Consider the following 14,670-nt stretch of genomic DNA (forward strand, 5'->3'; position numbering starts at 1 on the left):
GATCTTGGTGGGCATGCACAGTAAACAATGTTAGTCATAATTATAAAAGTACATGCAGGTTTTTTTAATTACTTGCAAAAATGGCATATACATTTTATCTTTCAAATAATTTTTGAACAGAAGTTTTAAAAAGTACATGCTGCAGTGTTATACTTTTCTAATTAAGGGGTCAAGACAAGTTTAAATTTTACTGGACTGTTGAAGAGGGCAGTTTATTTGCCTTATTCATAACTTGTTTTGAAACAGTGAGTGAACATAGAAAAGGATTGTGTTGTAAATCTTTTGAGAATGTTTTGACAATAAACTATTATATGGGATGTATGTATTTTTACATCTCCAGTGTGTGTGTATATGGAATATTTCCAACAACCCTGTGAGGTAGGGCTGGAAACCAAGGCAGCTCACAACAAGAAATAAAGCCATTTAAAATCCAGTAACCATAAAACAAGTATAAAACAGTTGCAAAACAGCTTAAAGTAGCATTTTTCTGAATTTGGGATTGGGTGAATGAAGTTCCTTATCACTGAATTTCAGTCCTGTGCATGCTTCCTTGTCTGAGTAAGCCCCATTGAATTCATTGGGACTTGCTTCTGAGTAAACACACATAGAATTGCACTATAAATATTTTTACAGGTTGTGTAAATAATAAACATCTTTGACATTCATGGTTATATAAATAGTTATTCATACTATGTCTTGATAGGTATCTGATTTCACACTATGGTTGTAAATTATTATTTCCTCTACGTTTTAAGTGTGCCCTTCTTCCTTGGGGTGGTCATGGTCCCCCTCTGTTGTTTTCACCCTGAGGGGCAGATTAGGCTGAGAGATGGTGCGTAGCCCATGTCACCCAGTAAACTTTGTAGCTTATTTCCATTTTAAAATGCAATTAAAATGATTTATATGCAGGCAAAGTTTGTGAAGTAATGCAGATCCACATAATACATTTAAAGCACATCTAACTTGCATTTAAAGCATAAGACTTCCCCCAGAGAATCCTGGGAAGTGTAGTTTCCCCCTCACAGTAATAGTTCTCACCACCCATAACAAACTACAGTTCCCATGATTCTGTGGTAGGATTCATGTGCTTCAAATGTATGTTGGATGTGCTTTAAATGAATAGTGTGGATTTGCTCTACTATGCTGTGCATTCATTAGTGAATTGAAAAGAACAATTTTAAAAGATACTTTTTTAAACAGGGCTGTAGCTCAGCGGTAGGACACATGCTTTGCATGCAAAGGTCCAAAATTCAATCTCTGGAAGAGACTATTGCCTGAAGTCCTGGAGAGCCAATGCTAGTCCATGTCATCAGTACTGAGCTTGATGGTATCAAATAGCCTGACTTGGTGTAAGGCAGATTCCTTTGTTCCTAAAAGAGGAAAGAGACCCACAGTGACTCCAAAATTTATTTATATATTTTATTTACAACATTGTAAATACAGGTTTATTGTAAGAAACCTCAACACGGTTTATAGAAGGAATTAAAACAATACAATTATTGGCAAGAACCATTAGACAGGTATTTAAAACATTCAAAATAATAAAACCAACAATGAGTTAAAAACAGATAAAAGAATAATAGCTTCTACATGCCTTGGTAGGCTTGCCTAGACAAAAATGTTTTTAGCAGGTGCCAAAATAAATACAATGAAGGTGCCTGCCCAATTCAAGGTGTTGGTTTTGACCTTTAAAACCCTATACGGTTTTAGCCCAGTCTATCTGAAGGAGCGCCTCCAGCATCGTCAGGGATGCCGCTCAACAAGATCAGCCTCAGAAGACCTTCTCTCGATCCCACCGGTTAAAACAGCTAGACTGGTGAGGACTAGAGAGAGGGCTTTTTCAATAGTGGCCCCCACCCTGTGGAACTCTCTCCCAAATGATCTCCGCCATGCCCCTTCTATGATAAGCTTCCGCCGGGCCTTGAAGACCTGGCTCTTCAGGCAGGCTTTTGGGGTGGGTTAGGTTTCTTACTGTTATGGTTTTAAATGTTAATGTTTTAATGTATTGTTTTATCTTGTACGTCGCCCAGAGTGGCTGGACAACCAGCCAGATGGGCGACTAATAAATAAAATAAATAAATAAATAATATCAATAGGCAGGGAGTTCCAAAGTGTAAGTACTGCCACACTAAAGGATTGATATCTTACAAGAGCAGAACAAGTAGTATGTGGCACCCGTAACATGGAAAGCACACCTTGAACTTGGCATGGTAGCAAATTGGCAACTAGTGCAGATTTCAGAGCAGAGGTGTTACATGCTGATAGGGTCTCACTCATGTCAGCAATTGTGCTGCAGCATTCTGCACTAACTGCAGCACCCAGGTCAGGTTGTGCTGAATTGGTATTTCTGTGACCTTGGCTGACGGCTGCCAGGATTTTTTAAATTTTGGTTAGCAACTCTGACTGGTTGTGGGATGCTGAGTTTTCTGTCTTACTCATAGCAATCTTGTTGTGGTTGGTATGGTATTGCACTTAGGAAACCATTACTATCTTTTCTTTTTCGGTTTGCATTTCATTTACCTCTGACCTTACTTCCTTACATCCCTAGAAGCAACAACAGTGGTTCCATGTGGTCAACTCAACCCCCTTAAACCCACTGATGATGCACCTTGTTATTTGCATGATGGTTTCTGGTAAATAGTGGTAAAAGAGAATTCACATACTGGGAAGTGTGGCTTCAACTGCTGTTGTTCCCAGTCAGGGCCGGCTCCAAAGGGTGGCCCAGAGGGGCCCTGGCCGAGGGCCCCACAGCCCATGGGTCCCTGAAGGGCCCCTCATTATGGTGGTAGAGTAGCGCTCCTCTTCCGTGGCAGGCTCCCTGCCGCAGATTGCAGGGAGGGAGCTGCCCGCCTACGTCCACTCGCTCGCTCTCCCCTGCCCACTCACTGTCCACCCCTGCCGGCTCCCTCATTTGCCCTCCCTTGCCCGCTTGCCCTCCGCCCCTGCCGGCTCCCTCATTCACCCTCCCCCCACCTGCTTGCCCTCCCCCCACCTGCTGGCTTGCCTGCCATCCTGCCCGCTTGCTTGCTCACTTGCCGGCTGGCCTGGGGGCCCCTCATTATGGTGGGGGAGTAGTGCTCTCCTTCTGGTGCTGATTGCAGGGAGGGAGCTGCTTGCCTGCTCACCAGCCGGCCCCTGTCCGCTTGCTCGCTCTCCCCCACATTCACCCTCTGCCCGCCCACTCCCTCACTTGCCCTCCCCCACCTGCTCCCTCGCTTGCCCTCTCCTCCCACTCACTCGCCCTCCCCCTGCTTACTCGCTCACCCTCTCACTCGCTTGCCCTCCCCTACTCACTCGCTCGCCCTCCCCTCTCACTTGCTTGCCCTCCCCCTGCTCACTCGCTCACCTGCTGTCCCACTCCCCCTGCTCGCTCACCCTCCCCCTGCCTGCTTGCTTGCTCGCCCTTTCCCCCGCTTGCTCACCCACTTGCTCACTTGCCTGCCGTCCCGCCCTCCTCGCCTGCTCAACCTCCCGCTCGCCTGCCTGGTAGGTAGGTGGGGCATGGGTGCATGTGGGTGCCAGGGCCCAGGGCAGGCTGGTGCCCAAGGGCCCTGGCATGCCTGGGGCCAGCCCTGTTGAATTCCAGTCTACTGCCTGTGAAGGTAAACCAAGCCATGTGTGTTTTCTGTCCGTCAATTATTACTCACTGGAATTGGGTTAGCTGTCAAGGTGAGTTTATAGCAGCCCCCAGAGTAGGCAGGAAAGAGTAGAGAATCTTCTTAATTCTTAGTCATTTCTGAAATCTCTGTCTGCAGGGTCAAATCTGTAAAGAACTTTGGAGCAGCCATATTAAAAGGGAGGCAGGGCATTCCAGGCAGGGGTTGCCAACCCTGCTTTGATACTGATATCGTTGCAGAGGATCCGTAGTCAAGCTTTATCAACAGCACAATCCTAACAGTATCTACTCAGAAGTAAGTCCTGTTGAGTTCTATGGGGCTTAGGCCCTTAGTAAGTGTGTTTAGAATTGCAGTCTTCAGGGACATCCATCTTTACTCCTGAGTGCTCCCATCTAACATCTCCACAACACTAGGGTTAATTTCCAATCAGAGAATTTTTTGTTTGAGCTCCAAGCAACTGTGGTTGATACTTAATGTATCATGCTTAATAACATTACTAGGGCGCGCCCCCATGACATCACTAGGGCACGCCCCCATGACATCACTAGGGCGTGGCCCTGAAATCTCAGGGTTTGGGGTGCTTCTGACCTGTCAACCCTAGATACAATCCAAAGTTTATGAAAGGAGGGTTTTTTGCCTTGTATCTCTTTTTAAATTAACAGAAGGATTTAGGTAAGAATTGATTAATATTTTTGCTTTTGGAGATCAATAAAGTCATTGATGAAATTATTAAAGTTTTAATAAGTGGAATGTATTCCAAATGCCTCCCTTACTTTATAAAGATATTTCAATGCCACACTGTCAAATGCTTTGCTGCATGAAGAAATAACAAAGTGGTAGGGACTTTTGAAATCTGGGATATAAACATAATCTTATAGTTCTAATGATATTAGGTGCCTCTCTTTTATATAACCTGTTTGATCAGTATGAATATGCTTACAAATAATCTAATTCACCTTAGTTGCCATAATTCCTGGAAGTGTTTTATAATCCATATTTAACAAAAAGATCAGTCCATGTGATTCTGCCTTACATGGATCTTTTCCTTTTAAAATTACTACAACCTTTACTTGCTTTCAAAAATTTGGAATTGTTCCAGTAAGAGCACTGTAACAATCTGGGACACAATTGTGATAAAAAGGTTTTATAAAGCTCATAAGCAGCCAGAGGTTACTGTTCTTTTAACTGAATCAATTCCGCTGAAATAGTAAGCAGTTTTTGAAGGTGCCATTCACCAATCTGTGCATATTTCTCAATCTCAGAAAATTTAGTTTTCATAGCATAATTTGTGATAAATGATTTGTGTGTGTGCATACGCACAGTTGTCAAGAAATGTTGTTGTTATATGCCTTCAAGTCGATTATGACTTATAGCGACCCTAAGAATTAGCCACCTCCAATAATATCTGTTATAAACCACCCTGTTCAGATCTTGTAAGTTGAAGTCTGTGGCTTCCTTTATGGAATCAATCCATCTCTTCTCTGGTCTTCCTCTTTTTCTACCCCTCTTTTTCTACCCCCTTCTGTTTTTCCCAGCATTATTGTCTTTTCTAGTGAAACATGTCTTCTCATTATGTGTCCAAAGTACGATAGCCTCAATTTTATCATTTTACGACTTATGGTGACCTGCAACCTTATGAATCAGTGACCTCCAAGAAACACAAATGGGAACATGATGCATAAGAGAGGATCCCGCTCTGTTTAATAATCCCACTGGTTGCACTAACCAAATGGGTCTCTAATCTCAATATGTGTTGTTGTTACATGCCTTCAGGTCAATTACGACTTATGGCGACCCTATGAATCAGCGACCTCCAAGAGCATCTGTCATGAACCACCCTGTTCAGATCTTGTACGTTCAGGCCTGTGGCTTCTTTTATAGAATCAATCCATCTCTTGTTTGGCCTTCCTCTTTTTCTACTCCCTTCTGTTTTTTCCAGCATTATTGTCTTTTCTAGTTAATCAGGTCTTCTCATGATGTGTCCAAAGTATGATAGCCTCAATTTTATCATTTTAGCTTCTAGTGATAGTTCTGGTTTAATTTGTTCTAACACCCAATTATTTGCCTTTTTCGCAGTCCATGGTATGCGCAAAGCTCTCATCCAGCACCACATTTCAAATGAGTTGATTTTTCTCTTACCTGCTTTTTTCACTGTCCAACTTTCACATCCATATGTAGAGATTGGGAATACCATGGTCTGAATGATCCTGACTTTAGTGTTCAGTGACCCATCTTTGCATTTGAGGACCTTTTCTAGTTTTCTCATAGCTGCCCTCCCCAGTCCTAGCCTTCTTGTGATTTCTTGACTATTGTCTCCATTTTGGTTAATGGTTGTGCCAAGGTATTGAAAATCTTTGACAAGTTCAGTGTCCTTGTTGTCAACTTTAAAGTTTCATAAATCTTCTGTTGTCATTACTTTCGTCTTCTTGACGTTCAGCTGTAGTCCTGTTTTTGTGCTTTCCTCTAACTTTCATCAGCATTCATTTCAAATCATTACTGGTTTCTGCTAGTAGTATGGTATTGTCTGCATATCTTAAATTATTGATATGTCTCCCACCAATTTTCACACCTCCTTCAACTTGGTCCAATCCCACTTTCCATATGATATGTTCTGCATATAAACAAATAGGGTGATAAAATACACCCTGTCTCACAACCTTTCTGATTGGGAACGAATCAGTTTCTCCATATTCTGTCCTTACAGTAGCCTCTTGTCCAGAGCAGAGCTTGGAAAAGTTACTTTTTTGAACTACAACTCCCATCAGCCCCAGCCACCGTGGTGCTGGCTGGGGCTGATCGGAGATGTAGTTCAAAAAAGTAACTTTTCCAAGCTCTGGTCCAGAGTATAGGTTGCGCATCAGGACAATCAGATGCTGTGGCACCCCCATTTCTTTTAAGGCATTCCATAGTTTTTCATGATCTGCACACAGTCAAAGGCTTTGCTGTAATCTATAAAGCACAGGGTGATTTCCTTCTGAAATTCCTTGGTCTGTTCCATTATCCAATGTGTGTTTGCGATATGATATTTGGTGCCTCTTCCCTTTCTAAATCGGACATCTGGCATTTCTCGCTCCTTATATGGTAAGAGCCTTTGTTATAGAATCTTGAGTATTACTTTACTTGTATGGGGTATTAAGGCAATAGTTCAGTAATTACTGCATTCCCTGGGATCCCCTTTCTTTGGAACTGGGATGTATATTGAACGCTTCCAGTCTGTGGGCCACTGTTTTGTTTTTCATATTTGTTGACAAATTTTTGTCAAAATGTGGACAGTTACAGTCTTAGTCGCTTGTAGCAACTCTGTTGGTATGCCATCTGTTCCTGGTGATTTGTTTCTTCCAAGTATTTTAAGAGCAGCTTTCACCTCACATTCTAAAATTTCTGGTTCTTCATCATATGGTTCCTGCATGAATGAATCTGTCATCCTTGCATCTCTTTTAATATAGTTCTTAAGTGTATTGCTCCCATCTGTCCTTTATCTCGGTTAGTCAGTGTGTTCCCCTGTTGATTATTCAGCATCCCTACTCTTGGTTTAAATTTCATTTCTCTAATCTTTTGGAATAGGACTCTTGTTCTACCCTTGTTGTTGTCCTCTTCTATTTCTATACAATAACTATTGTAATAGTTCTCTTTGTCCCTACGTACTAGTCGCTGTATAGTTGCATTTAGGGTTCTAACCGTGTTTCTATCTCCTTTTGCTTTTGTTTTCCTTCTCTCTTTTAAGAGTTTCTTCAGTCATCCATTGAGGTCTTTTTCTCTTTTAAACTAGAGGTATTGTCTTTTTGCATTCTTCCCTGATAATGTCTCTGACTTCATAGTTCTTCTGGTTCTTTGTCAACTAAGTTTAAAGCCTCAAATCTGTTTCTTATTTGATCTTTACAGTAGGGCCTCGCTTACCGGCATTCTGTTTTCTGGCGTTCAGCTGATGCAGCAGCTTTCAATGAGGGGAAATTCCCCGTTCTAAGGCCGTTTTTGCGCTTTTGCGACATTTTTGTGTCATTTTTGCGTCATTTTTACACGACGCACCCCATTATTTTCAATGGGTTTTGCTTTATGGCGATTTCCACTTTACGGCGGCAGTCCAGAACGGAACCTGCCATATAAGCGGGGCCCGCCTGTATATTCTTCTGGGATGTCATTTAAATTGTATTTTGGCATTATGATTGCGTTGTTCTTTTTCTTTAGCTTTACTCTGATTTTTGATATTACCAGTTCATGATCTGTACCACAGTCTGCTCCTGGTCTTGCTTTTGCAGAAAGTATGGAACTTCACTATCTTCTGCTACTATATAATCAATTTGATTCCTAAGTCGTCTTTTCGGTTGCTCAAACAATGTGCCCGCAAGAAACAAATTATTGGCTTCACAGAATTCAATAAGTCTTTCTCCTGCTTCATTTCTATCTCCTAAACCCCATTTCCCCACAATTCCTAGTTTTTCTCTGTTCCCTACTTTTGCATTCCAGTCCCCTATGATTATCAGCACATCTTGTTTTGGTGTGTGATCAATTTTTTCCTGTACTTCTGCATAAAATCTTTCCAATTCCTCTTCCCCAATCACCTGTATTGAGATACAGAATCTTCTACACACTTATGTGCAATCATATGCACACTTACCTGGGAGCAAGTATAATTAAACTCAGTGGATGACATCCAGTGGTGACGCAGTACAGACCTATTTTCACGCATGAGGATTTTATCTTCCTCTCCTCCCTCCTTCAGCCCCCTGCATGTCCTCAAAATTGCATTGTGAAATACTCTCAAAAACGCAGTTAATTGTTTAAAAATATTAAAAGCAAGATATTAATTCAGTTAAACACTTTGAATTAGGAAACTAATGTCCTTTGGTTTTGTAGGAAAGCACTGAACAAACTAATTCCCTCTTTTAATATTAACTTATATAGGATGACAGAATAATCCAAATGCACATGATGCAGTTTTGCTGTTGAACTATAAGAATGTGTGTACATGTCTATGAGTGAAATTGCCAGATTCTATTCTTAATAGATTCACTATTAAACCAGAGGGACTGAATATTTAGCTTTATAGTGAGATACGTTCGCTATTTTGATTTAGCTTCATTTTATGCAAATTTGTTGGGGTAATTATGCAGTAAATCTGTTAATATTCGAGGTCAAGAAATCTCAGCCAACAGTATTGCAAGGACACAGTATTGATCGAGTTGCCCTTTTCAGTTACTTCCTATACATCTTCATGAGAATTACTGTATATTTGTCTGTCTGGTTTACTACAAAACAGGTATACAAATACAGCTGGCATGGGTAGTCTAGTCAAACTGCTTTGGATTGATTAAATCCAAGCTTTTTTTCACTTAAAATTTTATCCCCCCCCCCCCCGAACAACCTTGCAAATACTGCCTAATAGAGTAGGCATGGACAGATTACAAACCCATTTGTCTGAAGAATGACAACCTGATAGTTGTTTTGGCTAGTGCCTTGGGCCCCTGATTGAAAGAAAAAGAGACACTCTCTGCCTTTTTTAAAAGACCGTGGCCTAATAAATTTGATATTTCTAATAATTTGGAACAGATGGGTATGGGGGTTTGGGGAGTTTGATTTGTTCTGCTGACATGCAGTAAGTAAGCACCATGTAAATAGGGAAAAGTTCTAAGTTTTGGCTTTGAAATAAGCAAACATTCCAAATCCTGTATGGATAGTAGTTGCAAACAGTGGAAAATTGAGTTAATACTAGGGCATCTGTGTAAGTGAATACTTGAAATGAGCAAGCTTCATTGTTATTTAACTCTACTAATGCTGGAACAGATGGGAAGTGAAGGCCACTTCACGCATTAGCTGGCGCAGATAAAGAGCAAAGCAAGGAAGGGCCCTTGTGGGTGATTAGAGGTTAACAGGAATAGAAACCAGCAGACTGACTTTTGATTTGCAGGAGATGTTCTGGGAAAGGAGCAGATGGCAAGAAGAACGTCCTTGCAGCTTATTCAGCTGCTCAGAGAAGTTTATGGCGACCTCTAATACAAACAAGTCTACTTAGGGCCTCTCATTTTAAAGCAGCTTTGTGCATTTCTCTCTACCAGGATCACAGCAGTTCACCTAAATCTGCAGACGTGGGTGTTTGCTCCTCCCTTTGGTCTATGTGTCTGTGCAAGGCACCGCAGGCTGCATGGATGCAGTCATTTATTTAAAAATGGTATGTGCAGCCGGTTTGGGTATCTGTTGTGTTTTGATGTTTTTCTGGCAAAGCTTTCAATAATGCAGTTTCATTTTTTAACTTTTTTTGTTTAGATTCCTGATTACTAGGCTTTGCCCACAAGCCAGATGCATTGTGTCCTTATTCATCGAGCCAGAATTCTCGATTCTGTGTGGATAATAAATAATATGGGGGGGGGGAGAGGAAAATGTGCAAAGTTAATGAAGTATCTCTATATTCTGCTGTGTCAGCATTCTTCATGCAGAGAAGCAGCCTCCTCCTCTTGCCAAGGAGAGGACCCACACAATCTCTCCCCTGCTCAGCATACACCATCCATTTGTCATAAAAAGAAAAATGCTTTCTGAGGAAAACACATTGATAGCAGCTATTTTCTTGTTTAGCAGGGATCACTGTAATCACTGTGTGTATGTGTGTGCATATATATATATGTGTGTGGAAGAGAGAAATTACAATAAAATCTGTTTTCTTCAAACATCCGTTTTTTGGGGGGGAGTGGGATGTGAGGTGGGAAGAGAACTGGGTTATGTTTTGCTGCAAAGATTAGGTTTTCTTTCTCCATTGTGTATGGCAACATCTGCCCAGGGAGTGTCTGTGAATCAAAAGAGCAGCAAGGAAAGTGGGTTTAATTGCACACATCTTCAGTGGAGTCTTTCTTGCACTTACAGCACAAAAGGCCATCACTGAGCTGCTTTCAGTGGAGCCTGAGAAGGCAGGACTGAGGAGAACTCTCCGCTATTCTCACAGGCAAGCAAATCACTTTGCAGGATCATTGTCATGTGGAAATGAGTTCATGAGCCCATCTTTCCAATGGCAAGGTCAGGGATAGAGCAGTTGTCAGTTTCAGCTGGCTGGAGCAATTGATCTGTTTGCTAGAAAGTATATGCTTACCTCCATTCCTTACTGCAGCAGCATACAGGTATCTTTGTGCATGTGTGTATGTGAACGTGTATAAATGTCACGCTGTATATTGACTGATCTGAGTTCACAACAAGAAATTAACAGTCACTTAGCTTCAGAAATGTAACGTTGGTGTGTCATCCATCGCTGGCAGTGTGGCAAGTATTATTTAGTGCTGGTTAAGATTTTTTGGGGAAAATCACAAACATTTTGTTTCCCAAACTGCATACCTGAGGTGTGAGCAGCCTCTACATGTGTGTGCACTGGAATGTGATAGTTTTCCTCTGTGCTTTCAGCGTGAGATTTGGAAAATTTAACACTATTTTGGATTTTGATAATCCTGTTTGGGTAACTATTCCTGGGAACTTTCACACATCTCCCCAGTCCTGTCAGTTCTCACCTTATTTGTTTGTTCCTTTTTTACATATTTGCTTGCCAAAAGGAGAAGACATGGGACATGTTTTTCATCCTCAGGCTAGTCATTCTCCAAATATTTCATGATGTCCCATGATTGACCTTAGTTCTGGCCTGAAAGGCTGATGTGTTTAGGCGAGGGAAAAGTTTATGAAAATGAAAAAAGAAGCTGGTGCAGGAAGAGCCATGTGATCTTAGTCGTTCATCACCATTACATTTCCTTAGTCTCATGCAGCTCTATAATTGGGACATCAGGCTGTTTATGCAGCAGACAGTGCAGTAAAATTGGGTTAGTCTGATTAGATATGGGTATTTCAGAGCTGGAGGCTGAACATGCTCTGTAAGATGTTGTGCTAGCTAAGAGAGAGGCAAAAAGCTTCATGGCTACAGAGCAGCTGCACTTGCGGTGTGCAAGGATGTTTTAGCAATGTCTAACGGGAACAAAATACATTGAGCACTTTTCCCTTGTTACAGAAAGACTAAACCTTTGAGCAATAAGCAGCTTCTATTACCATTACTATTTCTGGTATTTATACCCCACTTCTTCATCAAAGTTTCAAGTGCTCAAAGTGATTTCATTATTTCAGCGATCCTTATGAGAACCCTGTTAAATAATCAGAGACTACAGCTGAAAGATAGTGGCTTGCTTAAAGCTAGGTAATGAATTTCTGACTGAGGTAGGATCTGAACCAGGGAACTCTTTGCCATTACACTACCTCACCTCTGAAATAAGAAAATAATATGTGGACAGCTTAGTTAGTTAAATAGGTCTGGCTGCAGAAATGTGCTGTTATCAGTAATTTTTGAATTATTCTCCAGAAGAGCCTAGGGAACAACCCCCAGCTATGGGCAGTTTCCAGGTCATGACATTAAAGTAGCTTCTGGAAAACTCAGAAATCATGCGAAAATGTTCACATTCTGGAACTATAAAAAAATCAGTAATAATTGCAGAAGTCACAAGATTCTCAGGAAGATTGCTTCAACTATTGCAGTTTGCCAGATGTGGAGATTAATGAATTCTTTGGGGAAAATATGCAAAACTTACTTATGTGTGAATGGGAGCATGAGAATCTTGTTTGCTCTAGACATATGCTTTGGAAAATGAGTATAGATAATGAGGTCATTGTCAGAAAAGCAAGTGAGGTAGAATCCAGAGTGCATTGTGTTGATTGCAAGGAGGCTTCACAGACCAAAATAAACATCCAGGCATCTTAGTCAAGCCACTTCTCAGTTCAGTTAGTGATCTTCAGAATTAAGTCAACTGTTCCACTTTGAGTCTGGAGTGTTATTTCCAGGGAAAGAGCTTGACTCATATGTTTGAGAGACGATTACTACAAAAAAACGAAACAGGAATGACTGAAAATCAGTGAAATTGCTTGACCTTTTAATTTATATTAATAAATAAATAAAAGAGAGAGAGTGGCTGGCTCAAAGCAACCCAGTGAGTTTCATGGTGGACCAAGGATTTGAACCAAGGATAAAGTTCAGCATGTTGCCCACTATATCACACCTAGGTCTCATTGCTGGATTTCTTTTGTGTATCTCCCTGTAGTGAATGAGTATGTATGATTTCCCTTCTAACAGACTTTTCTTCTGCTAGTATAAGTTTCATATTTCTGAGGTGGCAGCCTGGCTTTTGTGATGGGAAGTTGACCAGTGCAGTAAGAGTTTGCAAATTTTTTGCTTCACAGTTTGTATTGGGGTTTACTGTTGCTTCCTATTAGCTTTCAAAGGCAAGATAAGTGTGGCTGGTCAACCAGCCAAAGCTATCTCAAGCGCCAATGTAAAGATCCCAGATAAAATGACTGCTCCAACTAGCTTTTTATGTTTAATATCTGGCTAATCTTTTGATAAATATTTTGCATATCTTTTCTCTAGTTAATCTTAAATAGATGTGCTGTCATGACAGCTAGAAATTAAACTGACACTTGATTTAAAGCCCAAACACTAGATAAACATGGCAGACTCCAGACATATTTATGGCTTGATACAACAATGTAGGATGTGAGCTGTGGCCTTTTTCTGTTTTCAACTGTCATCAAAATTGGACTAAGGCAGAAATTTTGGCTAAATGTAATATGACTCTAGGGTTGTCTCATGATGACTGAAATTAATTTTTAAAAATGGAGGAGCTATTCAGTTGGTTCCTGGGTCTATTTTACTAATTCTTCTGACATTGACTATGCAGATCAAAGAATAGCATTTAAGCTAATATAGATGATAATAAAGGAATGGCAATGTGCTGGTGGATTGTATGCTTCCTCTCATCCATCTTCTTCCTCTTGCATGTTTATTCTATCCTCCATTTCTGGATGGCTATAACCATAGTTTGCCATGACAACCTGACCAAGCAAACTGGGGTTAGCATCAGCATCCAACCATGATTTGGAAGCTACTGCTAACTGTAGTTGCCAGATTCAGATGTCATGGCAAACTGTGGTTACAACCTGAAAATGGAGGCATGTGACGGGGGGGGCAGTCCTTTAAAAGTACAATCCTGAGGTTTACTGAGGTTTACTGAGAAGAATTACTGTGTTCAGTTTAGGGATGGGATCTGTTGGCTGGTGCCAGTTCGAAAGCAGTCTGTCTGCTTAACAGACTGGTATTGATTCAAGTTTGTTCTTTGTCCACTAGCAGCTGCTTTTACTGATTCATTTGTCTCCTCCCTTGGAAAAAGTATTGATATTTTAAAGGAAATATTGATGTTTTTAAAGAAAATGTTGATAAATTAAAGGAAATATCAATAAATTGAATATTGGTATCAATATTTAGATGTGGATTTTCTTTAAAAAAAATCTGTTTCTAAAAATAGCCATGTAAAATCACTACATAAAAATCTGATCTGCAACAATAGTGAATAAGAGAAGTAATGGAAAATTTGGTACCAAATCTGAATTGGGTGGAATTCTAGCACATCTCTAGTTTAATTATGCTTTCAGGTAAGTGTGCATAGGAATTGCATCCTAAACTGTGAAGGATCATCTGAACTGAGCCATTGTGTTTATCATGCAGTGTACAGAGTTAGTATTTTTCAGTGGATCTTATAATACTAGTGAATTGTGATCTTACTTACTTTATTTACTAAATTTCTATTCCACCCTTCCAGAATAGAGCAGTAAACCTTCTCACCGAGATGGAGAAGCACCATCTGTATGAGTGAAACTGCTAAACTGAAGTAGCTGTTAATATGAGCATAGACTTATCTCTCTCTCTCTCCCCCCTCCCTCTCCCTCCCCCCTTCCTCCCAGTAGGAGCCCAGTAAGGCAAAGCAAAAATTAAATATTGCCACTGGCTTAAGTGGGGGTTCCTGCAAAAGATAGAAGGACCACTTCCTAAAATAAGGGCCATTTCAAGCTAATGCACAGTGGAGGCTGATCCATTAGGGTGAAAGGCACTCTGCCCCACCAATCTTAGTCTGCTCTTACTTCATCCCCATCTGCCTGCCTGCTTTCTTACATCCAGTCTAGGGAATGACTGCAGTGGCTGTCAGTTTTTCAGTGTTGCCATTATAGAACTCAGTAGAGAAGAGGATGGGGGCAAAACTGGAATTAGTTG

At 40.9% G+C, this 14,670-nt stretch overlaps 1 protein-coding gene across 12 annotated transcripts in view; it reads left to right on the top strand.

Annotated features, from left to right (window-relative positions):
• The window catches only part of ZSWIM5 (zinc finger SWIM-type containing 5), a 170,125-nt gene that overhangs the window by 102,739 nt on the left and 52,716 nt on the right, over positions 1 to 14,670 (top strand). The window contains exon 1 of one of the 12 annotated variants that reach the window (XM_061632788.1): positions 9,451 to 9,783. The exons of the other annotated variants lie outside the window; for them this stretch is intronic. The gene's annotated coding sequence lies outside the window, so the exon portion shown is untranslated. Of the gene's footprint in view, positions 1 to 9,450; positions 9,784 to 14,670 lie in introns of those variants that run through there. 12 annotated transcript variants of the gene reach the window in all.

Source organism: Rhineura floridana, chromosome 6 (genome assembly GCF_030035675.1).
Source record: "Rhineura floridana isolate rRhiFlo1 chromosome 6, rRhiFlo1.hap2, whole genome shotgun sequence".
Classification (NCBI taxonomy): domain Eukaryota; kingdom Metazoa; phylum Chordata; class Lepidosauria; order Squamata; family Rhineuridae; genus Rhineura; species Rhineura floridana.